The 16,741-nt window shown below is 42.7% G+C and overlaps 1 long non-coding RNA gene across 1 annotated transcript; it reads right to left on the bottom strand.

Annotated features, from left to right (window-relative positions):
* Window positions 1–4,490: 4,490 nt before the first annotated feature.
* On the bottom strand, window positions 4,491–15,371 carry LOC140002341 (uncharacterized). Its single transcript, XR_011808715.1, has 2 exons — window positions 15,220–15,371; window positions 4,491–6,107 (listed from the first exon to the last, which is right to left on the bottom strand). It is a non-coding gene; the product is annotated as an uncharacterized lncRNA (long non-coding RNA).
* Between the last annotated feature and the right edge of the window lie 1,370 nt (window positions 15,372–16,741).

Below are 16,741 nucleotides of genomic sequence, written 5' to 3'. Positions count from 1 at the left end.
AATTTTAAATAATAACATTAAGCTCCCAGAAATCTGGACACAGAAATCTGACTTTCTTGGCTGAGAATGAAGCTTGGGATCAAACAAGATCGAACACTTTAACTCAGATTGTTGTAAGTTTGTAATGGTAGGGTATGTTGTAGAAAAAAATAGCATGTTATTTCAAGACAAAAACACAAAGGACCTGAATTATGGCTGCATGATCTTTTTTCAATTACACAAGAAAATATATACACATGCATGTTTTTTGCTACTTGTGGTTCAAATTCTAGCTGTCTCAGTCCAATAGTTAACAAGCAAATATTCCTTTTCTTACAAGCTGCTGGCTTCTTCTTTTCTGAGTTCTGCTGTCAGAACTCAGGGTCTTTGTAAGCTGAAAGCATTTAGGAAGGTACTAGAATACATTAAATTAAAATGCTTTTTAATATGCGTAGGTAACCTAGTAAATTAAACCCTAGTGTTATACAATTGCACAAATGCCCACGTCTAAAAACATCCTTCAGGACTCAGGCAGTGTCTCCTTGGGGGACAGGCCTGCCCAAGTGCCATCTCATCCCTTTCTGAGCCACGGTCATGCACAGGGCTCTTTGCAGTCTGTAATATTAAAGGTTCTGAAGATGCTGAGTATGATTCTATCCATACTTAGAGAAAGTGGGGATGTGAACCACCCAGATATCTTCAGAAACTACAGAAAACGAAAAAATGGACGGTCATTGCTTCTCCTATAGTGGCAGTAGTTGCCTCTGAATAAAGGTTGAGCTCTGAAGAAAGAATAAAGGTTTAAAAAAATCTTCTAAATTACAAAAGATTCCAAACTACGAATCCCATGACCGATGATGTAGGAACTAGTAGACTACATCTTCTCAAAATTAGGTACCGCTGCTGAGCAAAACACTGCTGTGACAAACTCCTTAGGGTGCACTGGTGTGCATACATACATGTACATGAGAAGGAAGAGAACCCCCCCAGCCCACACAGTTTCAGTTTAGCCCCCCGCAACCATTGCAAAATGTAGGTGGTTGGTTATATTTTTGGCTCTACTGAAAGGAAGCAGAAAGGCCCTTGCTGGGAGAGCTGCGAGGCCTGCTGGTCTCGTGAGCTACAGATGCTCAGGAAGCCCAGACGGCCGTGCAGCCTGTGCATAGGAAGCTGTGCCCGTCAGCCACCTCCAGTGGGGCCCTGCTCACCCTGTCCCCGTCCCCGTCCCCCGTCCCCATGTCACCACTCCAACCCCCGGCGCTTATCTAAGGTATCATAAGGCTTCCTCGCACCCCGCCTGGCGTGTGGCAACCTGCCGCCCGTGTAATTGCGTAATGAGGCAGTTACATAAGAGGGGCTTAGGAAAGGGTCGGGTAATTAACAGCAAGTAACTGCCATGGTGTTCTGGCAGCCTGAGCCCGGACAATTGGTACAGGGGGAGGAAAAACAGCATGAGAGAATCTGTTTCCTGAGACGGTGCTTGAGTGATTTAAATCGTCGTTAGGCCAGACCAAAACAGCTGGTCCTCAATCATTTGTCTATTTTAGGAGTCGTTCTCTAATCTTCAGGGATGGGCATCTATGTAATGATGGGGTATCATTTTTGAGCCCAGGAAAAGCATGTCTCCTTGTTGTTGCAACATCTTGAAGGTCTCCACAGTCATGCATGTGCAGCTGTGTCTTGGTCCAGTGCAGCCCAACGTGCTTCTTCACAACAGGACCAAAATGATGCTCAGCTGGCTGGCTGCAAAGCATTTACTAAGATGACCTGAGCACAACCATGAGCACACCTACATGTTTACCCAAGAACAACGCCATACCAAGAGGGAATAGACCACAGAAGACAGCAGCTGGATCTTCTGCCTCTGAAGCTGATGTAGATGTGAGAGAGGACCCTGCCAGGGTGAGCTGCCCCTTTCACTGACAATTGCACATCTGAGCACAGGAGGCATTTTACAGCAAGGCTGGCTTTGCAGGTGAAGTATCACAGTGGGATCACCAACAGATATTCCCTTTGGTGTTCCCTCCCAGGTGCCTGAACTGGGGACAGCTTTGTTAATTTGGTTCCAGACTCTGTAAAAAAAATAGAATAACATGCCCAAACTATGTGAAATTAGGCAGGTGAGTCTGCAGACAGTCATACGGCAGCTACAAACCCCAGGACAGAGGAGATATTGGAAATCAGAAGACATCTCACGCACTGGAATTCATGAAGACTTGACCACTACCATGTTACAGCAATTTCCACTTGCAAAGCCCATAATATATCTCATTACAGAAAGCAGTCTAACTCCTAACGTCAAGAAACTTCAGCTCACATGGCTATTGATAATCACAGCAGAAATGCAACACAAAGAAGAAATGTTCATTTCTGCTGATGAAGTGGGAATGGATTGGGAATGGTCAATGGGGTCCATTAGTAGGAACCCAAAAACGCTCCACCTGGGAAGCCAAGAGCAGATTTCAGTCAAGAGCCTCCTTACACTGCAATCACATCACCAGGTTTTGTGCTCTCCACAAAGCAGGCAGGAGAAAGGAGCCAGCCTTGGCATTTCTTCAAGCTATGCACTTCAGAGAGATGCCCCTGTTCTTCCTATGGGGTTTCCAGTGTCAACCCATAGCATTTGTCACCTGATGCTCTGGCAGAGGACCAGCATCTGTTTGGGAACATTCTTCAGTCTTTAGGGAATGCTGAGGTGAACTCCATGGAAAACTCATTCAGGATACTGCCCCAGCCTCAGCATTAGGGGCGAGCAGCACCCCAAGCTCTGTCCAGTCTCCTTGGGCAGGACCAGTACTCTTTCCTGGGTATCCTAAGGTAGCATTCGGCATATAAAGAAAGCCTTCTGTTACTACTCATCATCTGTAATAAAACAGCATTAAGTCAGAGCCTGCTATTAACTCTTTAGTGCCCAGACCCAGATTCTTCTAGCATGAGTTACACGCTAATGCAAAATGCATTATGCTTTTATGGCAAAATCCCACCAACAGCACCAAGAGGTTAATTAAACTAGAGAGAAGAAAATAAAGAGGCTTTTAAAATGAATTATTCAGGAGATCATTAAAAATCAGGCACACATGAGAAGCATGATACTTAGAAATCTTTAATGTAAACACGCATTCACAGATTAATGTGAGATTAAGAAAACAAATACTAGTTGTCTATGCATTACTACTATCTAGTTTTAAACAGCATAGTTAGTCTGCATGCTAAGAGATGTTTTTAATTGTGATCAACATTTTTGGTGCAGAGGACTAAGGAAGGTGAAATGGATGCTGCAAGGAGAGAAATACCAAAACCCAGAAGGCTCCCTGTTACAGCTGAAATCTTGGGTCATCCTTCCTCAGGGACACTTTAGGCAATGCCTACTAGACCCTAACTCTAACAAGGCACCAGGTTGACACCAAGCATCATGCCCCTGAGGGTAGAGCCTGGCAGATGAGGGGTGTAGGACATCACTGCCCACCTTCATGGACTTGCCCTCTGATCTCCTGGTGGTGCAGACTGAGATGTTTGTGCCATGGTGCTCAAGTGGGGCACCTGTCCAGCTGCTCTTTGAGTCAGAAAAATGAAATGTGTGAAAGCCCATGTTTTCTAAGGGAAGGCAAAGGAAAGCAGCTGCCGTATCCCAGCAGCATTGTCCATGGTCTGGGCAGGGAGCCACACTGCAGGGCCACAAGAAGGGAGCTGTTTCTTTCTTTTGCCACTGATCTTGCTGCTCTTGGAGCTGGGTTTGGCAAGGTTCACCCCACTTTGACTCCACACCAGCACCCCAGCCAGTGAGTCGCTCCCAGCCATCAGATATATGAAAAGTCTCTCACACAGATGCTTTTTCTCTGAGAAGACTCTTTTTGACGGATGCTAGGGAGATCAGCAGATTCACCAAGATGGGCCCCTGTGGTATTTTCTGAACACTGGATGCTTTATTTGTCTCATCTTGTGAAGCTACAATGCTACCATTGGGAGTTTCAGCTGCATAACTACATTTTGCACTTTGAAGGAACAACAAATGCCTGAATTAATGTGAACTTTCTGGGCCTGAGTCTCATATTTAGCAAGTCTCCACCGGGCACAATAAAACGTGAGGTTATAGTATGTATAAATTATACTTATGCCCCATTTGTGATCCCTTTACAAGGTCAGAAAGATATCAGAAGGTACACAAACACTAGACCTTCAGTCTGGATTGCATCTGTTTGAGTAAGGCAGGAGATGGAAGGAATCTGCAGTGATAAAACTTGGTGCTTATCTCCAGCTCTGTGAGACCCTTTGTCTTCAGCTGTCTTGAGGTACAGCCTGCAAATAATTTTTGAAGCTGTAATACAGGGGGAGAAGGGATAATGCTGTATCACTGTCCCATCCTGGAGCCATGCTCTGCAGCCTGTCTATCCCTATATTTAATAAGAGGATTTGACAGTACACACTCTTGCATGCAATTTCTTTTCATTACTAACCAGCTGAAAACAATTATTTCTTTACCTTAAAAGTAATTGCATTCCAATTCCATTGAGAAGTAGCTGCTGTGGAGATGAAGAGATCCTGCTTTCCCTGAGTCAGCTCAGATATTTGAAAATAAACACTGCAGAAGATTTACTCAGATTCTTCTTGAATGAACTGATTCACAGTTTGGATTTCAGGTCAAAATGCAATTAGAGAACAAGGCCTGGGGATCCCAAGGGTGTGATGGACTTTTGTCACAGCATGGCAGGTCAAAACGACACATATTTTGCGATTTTAGGCACCTACATCAAGTTTCTGCCACCTTCAGGGAGGCATTCTTGTAAGGTCAGCTGCTGTCATGAGAGGTTTGCTGTGGTCCTCTATCCTAAACAGATCAGTGTAGGCACTTCCTTAGCCTGCGTTTGACCTGGGTAAAGAGCCTGAGGGATGAGTTTCCAGGGGAAGCCTGAGGCCATGTCTCTGATGAGAGGTTTTAGGGCCTAGCCTTTTCTGATTTATGACAGTGCTTTGTGATGTTTCACAAAATCTTTACTCCCCTGAAGAATAATTACTGTTTACTAGAGACGGTCCTGCTTCTCAGTGCAGCCAGGGACACAGTCTTTCATTTTGGAAAAGTTTTCCTTTCTGATCAACTTTTCTGGTTTCACCTGAAATTTCACCCAAATTTCTTCAGAAAACATGCTCTTTGGTTCTGCGCAGGGATTTCTTTCTACAGGCAGGCAAGCCAGCTGGCTGAAATGGAGGATCCTTGGCGGAGTTCATGCACTCCAGCCCCTCCTCTGTGACTGTGGTTGTTTTCTTCAGCTCTGCATTTCAAGAGTTATTTCTGAAAAACAGCAGGCACTGTCAGAGGATGTCTCTGACATCCCTTCTGTGTGCTGCCCAGCCTGGCACAGCCAGCTCCTCTGTTTGGTTTTTCTACACTGCCCTGCCTGCTGCCTCACCCCACAGCTTCTCCAGCATGCCCCACTTTGATGCCTCTCACCCCAGATTCCCCAGCAGACATGAACTGTTGATTCACATGCACCACTGTGGTCCTAGAAAGCATTTTCTCCAGCCCACAAACAGCCAGGATATTCACATAGGCACTTTTAGGAGCGTTATTAAATCTCTGCCATCTCAGTTACCACTGGCACTTTAATTCTGAACTCTCCACACAGTGTGGTGGATATCTTCCATCTGTGTAATGCCTCTGCCTTAATCCATGTGACTGTGGCCGTAAGTCTCCCTGGTCTAGCAAGGGCAGGGCACAAAACACTCTGTGAAAATACACCCTGGGGTTTAATTTTTTAAGTGCACAGCCATCTACATTCCCTGCTATTGTGGCTTCCAATGCAGATGTGTCCCCCATGTGCAGAATCTTTTTGCTCTTCCGTTGAAGGAAAAAAGGCAAGTGACACGACAAGTGCTGTATGCCAGGGTTTGTTCTAGGGAAGAGGATGAGGACATGTGCCAGGACAAGGTGTCACCATTTAAATAACTTTCCTGAATATTCAAGTGAAGCTGGTGGCACAGCAGCTCTCTGCTCACTCTTGGCATGGCCCTGCTCAGTAGCTCCCCGTCTTCTGTCGTTCGCTGCCGAGTTGTCTAAGCTCATTTGTCCTCTCAAGATGGTATGAGACACACGCTCTTTTTTTCTGTTGAGACTTGAAATCTTAAAATGAGATCTTAAAAGAATTGAAAAAAAATATTTCAGCTATTGGTTTTCACTAATGTCAATTGTTAGCATGGTGCAGTAATTAAGCTAAAGCTTTTATGCCCCTTTACACCACCAACTATTGCAATGGCCAAGGGGAAGATGGAGCGATGGAGTCACAGTTCAATACCTCCAAAAGAGTTTTGTTTGTTCCTTCTTGAGCAAAGACAATCAGTCCAGTTTGAAGGCAAAATAAGACAGACTTCTCCCAATCCTGCAGTGGGTGGGGTGGCTAGTGTCACCTGGCAGCCCTGGAGTGACCCCTGGCTCTCTCAAGACCATCCATCTCTCTTTGTGCTCTCAGGTTGCAATGCAGGATCTGCAATTCCCCATCCATTGCTGGGAGACATTTGCTACCCTGTTCTTAAAACACTCCATGCTGGAGTTTCCAGAGCCTCACACATTAGTGCTGCACTGCTTCACCATATTGGTAGAAAGTACAGAATAAAATTTAACCTCAATTTGCTTTGCTGACATTTCTTGCCATAATCACAAGGCATTTGGAAAGTAGTTTTACTATGGTACATTTTGCAATGATCTTTTTTTTTTTGGTATTTGTTTGCCATTTAACTAAGCTAAGCAAAAAGTCCTCCTTGAAGAAATACAGCTAATAACCAGTGTGCCCATACAGTAGTACAATCTGCACAATTGGGAGGAGGTGGGCTTGCTACATTTGAGTTGAAAATGGCTCTCAGTGAGTTTCCTGCTGTTCCTGCATTAACTTGTCTGGTTTGGGTTTGCTATCCAGACTGGTGATCAGTCTGAGACAGCTTCTGTTTTGTTTTGTTGTTGTTGTTGTTTCTTGTTTTATAAAAAAAGTATGTAACCACTAAACCCCTTCTGTGCTAGGCAAGAGCATGGTGCTTGCCTTTGGTCCTGGGACAGAGAGGTTGTCCTCTCTTTTTTGTTTTCAGTGATGCTCTCTGAATAGCAATTAAGTGGACAAATTTTTATTTATTTTTAAAGAAATCCATCGATCAGGCAGGTGGTAGTCAGCCAAAAGGTTAATTATTTGTAGACACCAATATGTACAGTCATCTTCACCCAGCTGCCAGATTGGTGATGTGTCAGGAGGGCAGGGGAAGGGGGAGAAGGTCCTGCCAGAGCCTGCAGTGCCTGCTCCCTGAAGGTAGTTGCAGACAGCACATGAGTGCAAAGGAGCCTTGAGGACATAGAAATGCCTGAAAAGAACTGTCAACTGAGGCCCATCTCTCCCTAGGCTATCAACAGTGGAAATCTAGGATAGCTTTGGAAGACATTACACTGACCTTGCTACCACTCAAGCTCTTAAAATACTGAATAACCTTCTTGATGTTAAATAGATACCTATAATTTCAAAACAAATGGTTCCTCCACGGCATTGTGTGGGCTCATAGGAGGAACACAACAGCCTACTATTCTCAGGTATCTATAATGATAATGTAAAAGGACTTCCAGGGCATTGTAGAATACAATAGAGTATCTTCAAGGCCTTTTTTCCAGTACTTACAACTGAATCAAAAATGTATAATTCACAAGAAAGAAGCTTGCTAAGCAAGATATGGTATCTGCACAGAAAGAGCATACAATCTACCAACAAGGTCAACATCACATTATGCTGAGGACTCCCACCAAAATACATTGTTATAATTCTAGCATTTCTGGTCTTTTGGATGTATAAATCTGCAGTCTGAATAATGCCATTTAAACATAGTAGGCAAAGTGTGGTTTCAAAGCATGAAGGCAATAAGTTTTCTTGAGGGAGACCTTCTCTTTTCTTTGAGAGGGTGAGCATTTCCTCTCTTCCTCCAGCCTCTCTCAGAATTCATTTGGAGGAGGCAGACTCCCACACTGGAAAATAACAACCCCAAACTGACTGAAATGTAATAATATCTTTACAACTGAAAACAGATATGAAAGATACAGTTCTTGAATGGCACCATAAAAACTCATGGCTATAACCGTCATTTAGAAAATAAAATCAAGTCTTCATTATCAGTGTCCTTTTTATCAGTCCAGATATTTTGTAATGCTTCCATATCACCTTTCCAAGTCCTTTTTTTCCCATAGGCTTCAGATCTGTAACCAAATCTTAATCCATGAAAAAGAAAAATATGTATATATTTTTCCCCAGGAACTGTAGCTTCAATAAAAAATTAGAAAATGTAATCTGTGTATTAGAAGATTCACAGTAGGTTTTAAAATTATTATTTATTTATTTACTTTTAATAATACTTATGGTGGTGGATGTCTGCACTGTAGAACACTGGAGTAAATTGATTTTAATAACTAGCTACTGATTACCTCCAATGCCTTACATACCTGTGTGTTAGAAACATTAAAACAGCAATATCCTGCTACATTTCGACCTTACACTCTGCTGAAGAACAGCTTGCAGTCATAGCTTTTCAAAAAAAATACTGCACAAAATTAAGCCTCTGGGCTGTTTGTTGCACACAGCCCCCCCAAAGTAGCTGATACAATAGTTCCTAGTCAGCTTGAGAGAGGGAGCCAAGACAAAAATGCAGTACTTTAATAAATATCTCAGTGCAGGTTTTAATTAGTACACAACTTGCAAATAGCACATGAAATATTTTTTAGTATCATTTCTATTTCAAGAAAACTTCAGGTACTAAGTATTACTGTTTTCTTTGTGTTAACTTCTCTTCCTCCTCCTTCTCCTTCTCCCTTTTGCTGAGATCACAGATATTAAATACAAGATCTTAAATCAATATTTACATTCCTGTTCTTTAGCACAGAAATAGAGACTTTTCCAGATGCTGAGCTTCTTGGCTTCCTGAGTCTCAGACAATACCCTCTTGTGAGGACTCTCCTCATGCATCTCAGTTTGTGAGTCCATACTTCTCATAGGAGCTGCACAGCAGGATCCTCCAGAGCATGTGTTGTCTGAGACTCAAGAGGGTTAAATGCACTGCAGGGTACAGGTGGTTGCTCTGAGATTTTTCTAAGAAATGTAACTCATTTGGGTCTTTTTGAATTCTTGAAAAGAGGAAAGAAAATGGGGATATGCTGTCTTGGCACTACCTGTGAAGAACCATGCTCATGTTCATGTGTTCCACAAGACACAATACTATGCCTGCAAGTGTGAGGCAGACACACAGAAAATAAATTTGGTTCTCTTGCTCAGGAGAGTCACCAAACACCACAAAACCCCATCAGCAAACAAGCAGGGGAACAGCAACCACAGCTAGGGGAATTCTCAACCTCCTTGCTGCTCGTGAATCAGAAATCTGTTACAGAGCCATGCAGAACTGCTAAGCCCTGTACTGCATGTATTTCTACAGACTTTTTTTTGATCGGCTGATGCTATTAGTTATAAGAGCAGAAGGCAGGTTAACAGGATGTTAGAAAGGCTCTGCTTTACTTGGGTCTGCGCCAATAATCATGACGGTGAATAAGCTGTGTGCTCCAGGAAAGCTTCAGACCATCTTCAATTCCTTCTCGTCCTCTTCAGAGCTTGCCTTACATTTGACTATATTTATAAATCCCTGTTTTAAAAATAGCTGGTTTCCTTCCTGACTGGGACATATTAACCACATTTATTGGCTGTCCTGCATGTTTTACATTTGTTTTCCCCAGTCACGTTCACAGCTAGTAAATGTGTACATATAGGGTGGCAGGCAGGTGATCACTTACAGGGAGAAAACAAGCATGTCTGTCTGGGAACGTCTCTGTTCATATGCCAATGCATTCATTTATATGTGAATAATAGTTATTCATATAAATAAAAGATTTTTTCTATATATCTATGCACACAAACAGTTTCATGAAGGCAGGTGAAAAGGATACAAGCATGGCTGACTGAATCATGAATCCTTGGATGAAGAGTTTTCCAGCAATCACCCAATCATCCACTCAACACTTTGAAAAGCATTTATCAATGTGCATGGTGCCACTACACAATATACCCTCCTATCACATACTCTAACATGAGCACCCTTCAACCACTGCTCTTTGGCCACAATTCAGCAGCATTCCTGCAGCATATGAAGAGCAGAGTAGCTGTTGGTATAGTCCTACAGCAGGTGTCAGCACCAACTGATTTCTCCCCAGAATTGCTTGTTCATGGTTATTTCCTGGTCACAGTGAGATGCAATCTGTGTACAACTCCATCAGACTGCTCAGGATCATTGAAACGTTCAAGCCTTGGTGCCTCCATGCAAAGCTGGGATAAATATGGTAGCACCATCACCATCCACAGGCCTAAAGGCAACACCTACAGAGCGCCCCTGGCTGTCCCCAGTTGAGATGGCTCTGAGGTTTATCTTTGTTGGAAGACTTATTCAGCCCAAGCATGTATAAAAACATTATTTTAATTCCCCATGTGCTGCTCTTGGTCAGAATGGTAATTAAAACCAGTGATTGATTCTCCAGTCCTATGGCTGCTGCACACACTTTTACCCTCAAAATAAAGTGTGCATAGCATGCTCCTAATATTACCCAATTGTTATTTGCTTTATTACTTCAGGGAGAGGAGATAGTTGAGAAGGAGGATGAGCAGAATGGTAGCATCTAGGTTTGCAGTGAGATGTCTCTTCAAACTTGATTAAATTGTAGAGCAACTCAAGCTTGGTGTCCCAACCCAGAGAGCCTGTAGCCCAACGAAGGTCAGCTCAGGCACAAGCTATGCCTAAAATTTGAGAGGAGGGGAAATAGGCTTAGTAGTTCCTTAAGCTTGTTTATGTACCACTGATGTCTTAAAAAACTTACTTATCATTGTAAAGTAAGCTTTCCACTAACTCTAGATCAGGGAACAGGCATGGCCGTATCCTCGGTGGAGCAGCATTGACTTCCACCTTTCCAACCTCAGATTTCTCATAGAAAATCTGACTCATATCAGGAAATATAAGGATCCACAATTAATATTTTTTCCTTTTATTATAATTATTTTTTGGCATTTCAGGAGCAAAAGTGAATTGCTATGGATTCAGTATGATTTGAATTAAAATGCAAGATGAAGCCACACAGGATTGATAGCTAATCTCTGTGAAAAAGAGCTATGAAATTAAATGATAGTTTCAGGGCTAGTTCTGTTCGCTTACTTAACCTGAATGCCTTGTTAATACCTATTAAAATGAAATCCAGTGAACAACAGGCTCTCATGTTTATGGGCTGTCAAGTTAATTTCCATATAGCTATGCTGTCTTCCTTGTCATTGTTGGCCAAGGGTTAATTCACTGCAGGGAAAAGGGCAACAAAATACATCACTTTAATCCCTTTCTTTTGTAGAGATGAAGCAGTAGAAAAGGAAAAGTAACAACTGGGAAAATGTAAGATCCGGAATTTTTTATATAAACTTGTCAGCCATCCTTGACGTCCGCAGTAATAAACACTCTACAATAAACACTAAGGGCTTTTCTTAAATCTCTATAACGTAACAACTTTGAGAGAGGAAAAAAAAATAAAAATTGTTCAAAGGCTTTTTCTGAATGCATTTGCATTTCCAGGCTTTGTTGTATTATCCACGTAAAATGAAGCAGTTGCTCTTTTGTTGTTTAACCCTTCATGGTATGCTCATCGGCACTGAAATAGAGTCTCATGGCTGAGGCTGTCAGAAGCTGTTGGGAAATTGTGATATCCTGACTGATAAAATCCTGTGCTTTTGAAAGTTTGGTGCCAAAATCATCCCAGACTCCTCAAGCCAGTGTTCCATCCTCCATTTATTTCTTTCACCTCTGTAGTCTTTTACTCCAGAACTCCTGAACTTGTGCTCAAATGAGGCTCTCAATAAACCAGTATTTCCAAGACTCCTGCCATTTCTTATTCCCTCAGTAATCACAGCATTGAATATCCCAGCAGTCCTCCCCTTACTGAATCTTGCCATTCTTCCTATACTGTCAGCCCCTGAGAGGTTCCTGTTTTCCAAGTGTAAGTTTTATTGAATGAAAGGCAAAAGACCCCTGCACCAACATTTGCTTTTTCTATTATTAACTGAGCAAGGCTGCTAATGCTTGGGCAGATTTTTCACCAAATAAACCAAATGAATGAATGAAATGTTCAGAGGCCAGATGTTTTCAGAATAAGATGGGGCGTTCAGTTCACACAATTGTTCTGCCTTTTTTGTTTTCCTGCATGGTTCTTTCCTGTGGAGTGTAGGATATATTAACTTGCAGCCACAGAGTACTTGAAACACATCTACTGGATCAGCCTCGCACATCAGTGAAAGATGGCTAACAGTCTTCCTTTTCCTGTGCAGCTGTTGTTTGCAGAAAGGGATAATTTTTAAGTTGATTTATTTACCTTAGACATTTTTTTTCTTTTAATCAGTGAACATCAGCATGCTAATTGTTACTAGTAGCTTTGAAACAATGAATATGCCTCATTGATACAATTATGATTTTAATAGAAAAACATCCTTGTCTTGCAGGTGGAAAGCTCAGAACTTTTGTCCTCAGGAATGTTGATATCATAGAGTTCCCAGGTTGGAAAAAAAAAAAAAAAAAAGGCCCACGTATACAGTTAGAAAAAAATCTGCAAGTCCTCAACTTGGTCTTTTAACACAAGGGACAAAGTTTATGTATGGTTATCACATTTTTAGTAAATCCCTACCTCCTCTAAATTGTTGCTCAAGCACTCTTAAGACTGCCCATCATGCTAAAATGAAGTGGTCTTCCCTGACAAGGTCCCCTTGTTGCAGCAGGTGGACTCAGGAATTCCCCAAACCATTCAGCAAGGTCACAGGAACCCACCTGTCTTGAGAACCAGCTGCTTCAGAAGTACCACTGTCATTTCACACCTGCTAAAACTTTCTCATTTTCCCAGATTTGGGAGACTTCACCTTGTCTCTGTATGTGGAACACCTGAGTGAAGTGTGGCTCCATCCGCAGCACAAACCACAGGTCCAGGGGTGCTTTGGCAATGGGTCATGAACAGGCTCACAGCCCGACCATACTCACCCTATTCTTCCATTTCCTGGTGCTTCCTACAGAGCTCCTCTTTCTCATTCACTTTTTTATTTTTTTTCTTTTATTTCTCTTGTCTTACTGGCAGAGGCTGCCTCTCTGTGGCAAGAGCTTGTATGCAAGGAAGTTCTGTAAAATCCCCCTGCCAGAAGCTCATGAAGTGTGTGCAAGGGAATTAGTGCACTCTGGGGACGTTTTTCGTTAACTTGCCAAACCCTGGAAACCACCTTAGAAATTTCCCTCCCAAGCACTGTGCTTTGAGAAACCGAGGGCTTGCACATCACATCCTCATTAACTGAGCAGAGCATTGTGTTTGCCACAGAGATGCAGAGAGAAGTACACATGGACTTTATAATTATTAAGAGGAATTGAGACATTGAAAGCAAGCAGAGTAGAAATGGAAATGCAAAGCCCAGGCCCAGACACCTACCCCCCCCCTTTTTGTGTTTGGGAAAAGTGAGGTGCTTTAGAGGTGTAATCCCAAAACCACTGTACACAGGCTGGAGATCAAAGTTTCTGTAACAAACTTCCACCCTGCTGATTAAAGTCCCTCCAAGCTTTGCTTCAAGCATTTCAATCTTTCTTTGGCTGTAGCCCTGATCCTCTCTGGGACTATAAAACCGATACAATTTTTTTTTTGGCAGTATCACAACACTAAAAACAGTGATGCTCTGGGGAAGGATAGGAGCCTCCTTTCTACATCCACTGTAGCACATTTCACCAGCTGAAGATTTCAGAGCAACTAGATCAGGAAAAGGTCAACATTTTACTCGTGCAATAGAAACCATCCCTGCCAAACAAAGCTTTTTTTTTTGGCTTTTAACATTCATCTGCCTTATGGGGATGAGTCTGGCTGTACACAGAAATGAATCAAATTTCCACTGACGTGTCTTGCGTGGGAAACTGTCAGGGTATCAAGATGGAAGCTCTCCTCAGGAAATGTGCCCGTTTTGCCATCTCACTTTGCCAGCGCCCTACCACTTCTTGCCCGCAGGCCCCATTGGTTCCTGAGGAGAGCAGGCTCCTGTGAGCCGCAGCTCCAGGGCAGCTGAGGCTCTCAATCTCTAGCACACTATCTGTAATTATCAACTACAGAGGCTGATAATTATTGGGGATGGGAAAGAAGGCCCAGTCAAACAAAATTTATTTCTGGTCGGCTTTTTAAAGCTCTTGGTTGATCATAAATGCTATGGTACAGCTAACAAAACATTTAGGTTATCCCAAAGAGACTTTTTTTTTTTTTTAATTTCAAAAGAAAAGAAAATGGGAGAAGTGGTTGTTAATTCTCTGCTGAGAATGAATGGTGGCTGCTCTGAGGCTGTGAAAGGCAGGACTGTCTGCAGCACACCGGGCAAGAGCACTTGGCAAGAGTCACCAGGGCTCTTTATCTGTTTTCCCCACTCGGAAGAAGGAAAGCTTCTTTTTTTCCCTTTCCTGTTTCTTTGCTTGGAGAAATCTGTTACTTCCCCTGAGATTTACATCCTGGACTATGTAAATCTTTGAACTGTTCTCTGTAGCATTTCACTATGGGAGCCTCCTTGCTGAGAAACGAGGCTTTGAAAGCACGGGACAGCATTATTTATTCATCTGACATTAGTAACCTATCAGGCAGCGTTCATCAAAGAACTGCTCAAGTCTTTCAGTCCTACAATCACAGTGTTACTCACAATATGGGGTAATTTTCCTTAATTAAATCTCTTGATATTGTTTAACACAATGGCCTAAATATGCTAATGTCTGTCTGATTCCACTTGCTCTTTAAAACAAAATTCTGTCTGAACTGAAGACTGCTTGAAGTATATTTCCTAATGCATGTTCTACACATAAACAATTGATAGAGGTAAATATCTGCGTTCTGTGCAGGCTAGTAGTGGTTATACTGTCATTCCACAATCATGGACAGTCATCACTAATGTTTAAATTTTTCACTGCTAGGATGTAAAAAGGAGGAGAAATATTATATGTAAAAATATGTAAAAAGGAGAGGAAGAATATTTTCAGCTTCAGAATATGCACAATAACACATACAAACACATATAGGTAACCTGTGATATAAATACATGTAGGCATGCATATAATTTGTCATCTTTGGTTACTTTAGTTCATCTATAAATAATATTTTTTTCTTTAAAGATGAGCAAAAGAGGCAAACATCTAAGAAAAGAACTGAGGTCTTTTTACCACAATGAAGCTTTGTCCTCTGCCCATGACCACGGACTGTCTATACTTCAGGTGTTGTACAGGCCCCACCATCATCAGGGACAGAAAGGAAAGAAAGGGGACCCCTGAGAAGGGGCAGCAGGGATTCCTGCTTATGCCTGAAAGCTCTGTGAAAGGAGGGTACAAGCAAAGGAAGGATGAGCTTCAATTAGTAAGCAGTTAAGTACAGTCCTGAGAAAAGAAAAGCCAAATTGCTCGTTATAGTTAACAAGGATTCTTCTCTGCAATTGGATGCAGCTGCTGCTGAGATGCATGCAGAGCAGCCCTGGTGTGTTTTGGAAAGCACCCAATGCTGGGCAACCTCCCCAGGCCTGGGGGAAATGGGTGAGTACCAACTGCTTCATCTCACGCTCAGACCCAAGCACTGGCTGCCTTCCTTCTCCCATTTCTGTTCTTCTCATCCCAAAATGACCAACGAGCCTTGTCCAGCCAGTAGAGGCCTAAGGAGCAGGGGAACATGGCTCTAGATGGGCCTCACCAGGGTGGCCCTACCATGCAGGGCTTTGCTTTGGGGAGATGCTGATGACTTGTCCATCACCCTGCACTAGCCCTGAAGTGAAGGCATGCCATGAGTGCTGCCAGAGAGACACATTTTCTTGGTGGTTTATAAATAATTGAATTCTGCTCTTCAGGCAAGGCCTTTAGTTTCCTTTCTTTTTAAGCCTTCTGGGAGCTTCGTTATTTACAGGCTCTCCGGTTTGTATTCCTGTCAGTAAGTAGTGGAGAACTCATCTCTTTCAGAAAAGCTTTGGCTTTGGCACCATATTAGTTGCCACTAATGGCATCTTCCTCATTCTTGTTGTAGTAGTTGCACCTGGTAGCTTTGAGGAGGGGCGACATCTCTGAACCACGCTCATCTTGCCTGGTGCTAGATGCCCACCCCAGTGGCAGCTGCCCATCTCTGACCTTGGTGCCCATGTGCCCATCCTGCCAGAGGAGATCGAGTCAGCTGAGATCTCACAATCCATCTGGTCAAACCTAATAAACAATTTCAGGCAAGAGTAATTGCTCTCTCTGTTTCATTGACTGTGTTGACTGAAGGGTGCTTAGACACTAAGCTGGAACATAGAAGGGCCTCAGAGGCATCTAAGGTTATGTTTAAGCTATCTTTCCCTTGTGACTCTGTTGCATATAACCATCACCTGACTGATGACCCAAACATTTTAAAATCAGAGCTTTCAGTCTACTGTATTTATTGAAGTTTGCTTAAAGACAGAGAATTCTGTGTTTGCTCAAAAATGCTGAAGTGCAGTGTAAAACTCACAAGCTTGCTGTGCAGGAGAAGCAGAGGCAGTCCCATGCCAGTTCCCCAGTTTCAGCAGCTCTGCAGTGCTGCTCAGTCTGACTGGACTCAGAATAACAATTTTGTTATTCTGAAGTCTCCAAAAGACATCACTGTATGTGGGAAATATGTGGGGGACTCCTAAAGCTTGTGTTTATCTCCTTGATGCAGAATAGCAGCCTGTAAGCTTCAGAAGAATGG

The sequence above is a fragment of the Anas platyrhynchos genome, chromosome 4 (assembly GCF_047663525.1).
Source record: "Anas platyrhynchos isolate ZD024472 breed Pekin duck chromosome 4, IASCAAS_PekinDuck_T2T, whole genome shotgun sequence".
In the NCBI taxonomy this organism is placed as follows: domain Eukaryota; kingdom Metazoa; phylum Chordata; class Aves; order Anseriformes; family Anatidae; genus Anas; species Anas platyrhynchos.
This window is presented reverse-complemented; position numbering and strand designations above follow the sequence as displayed.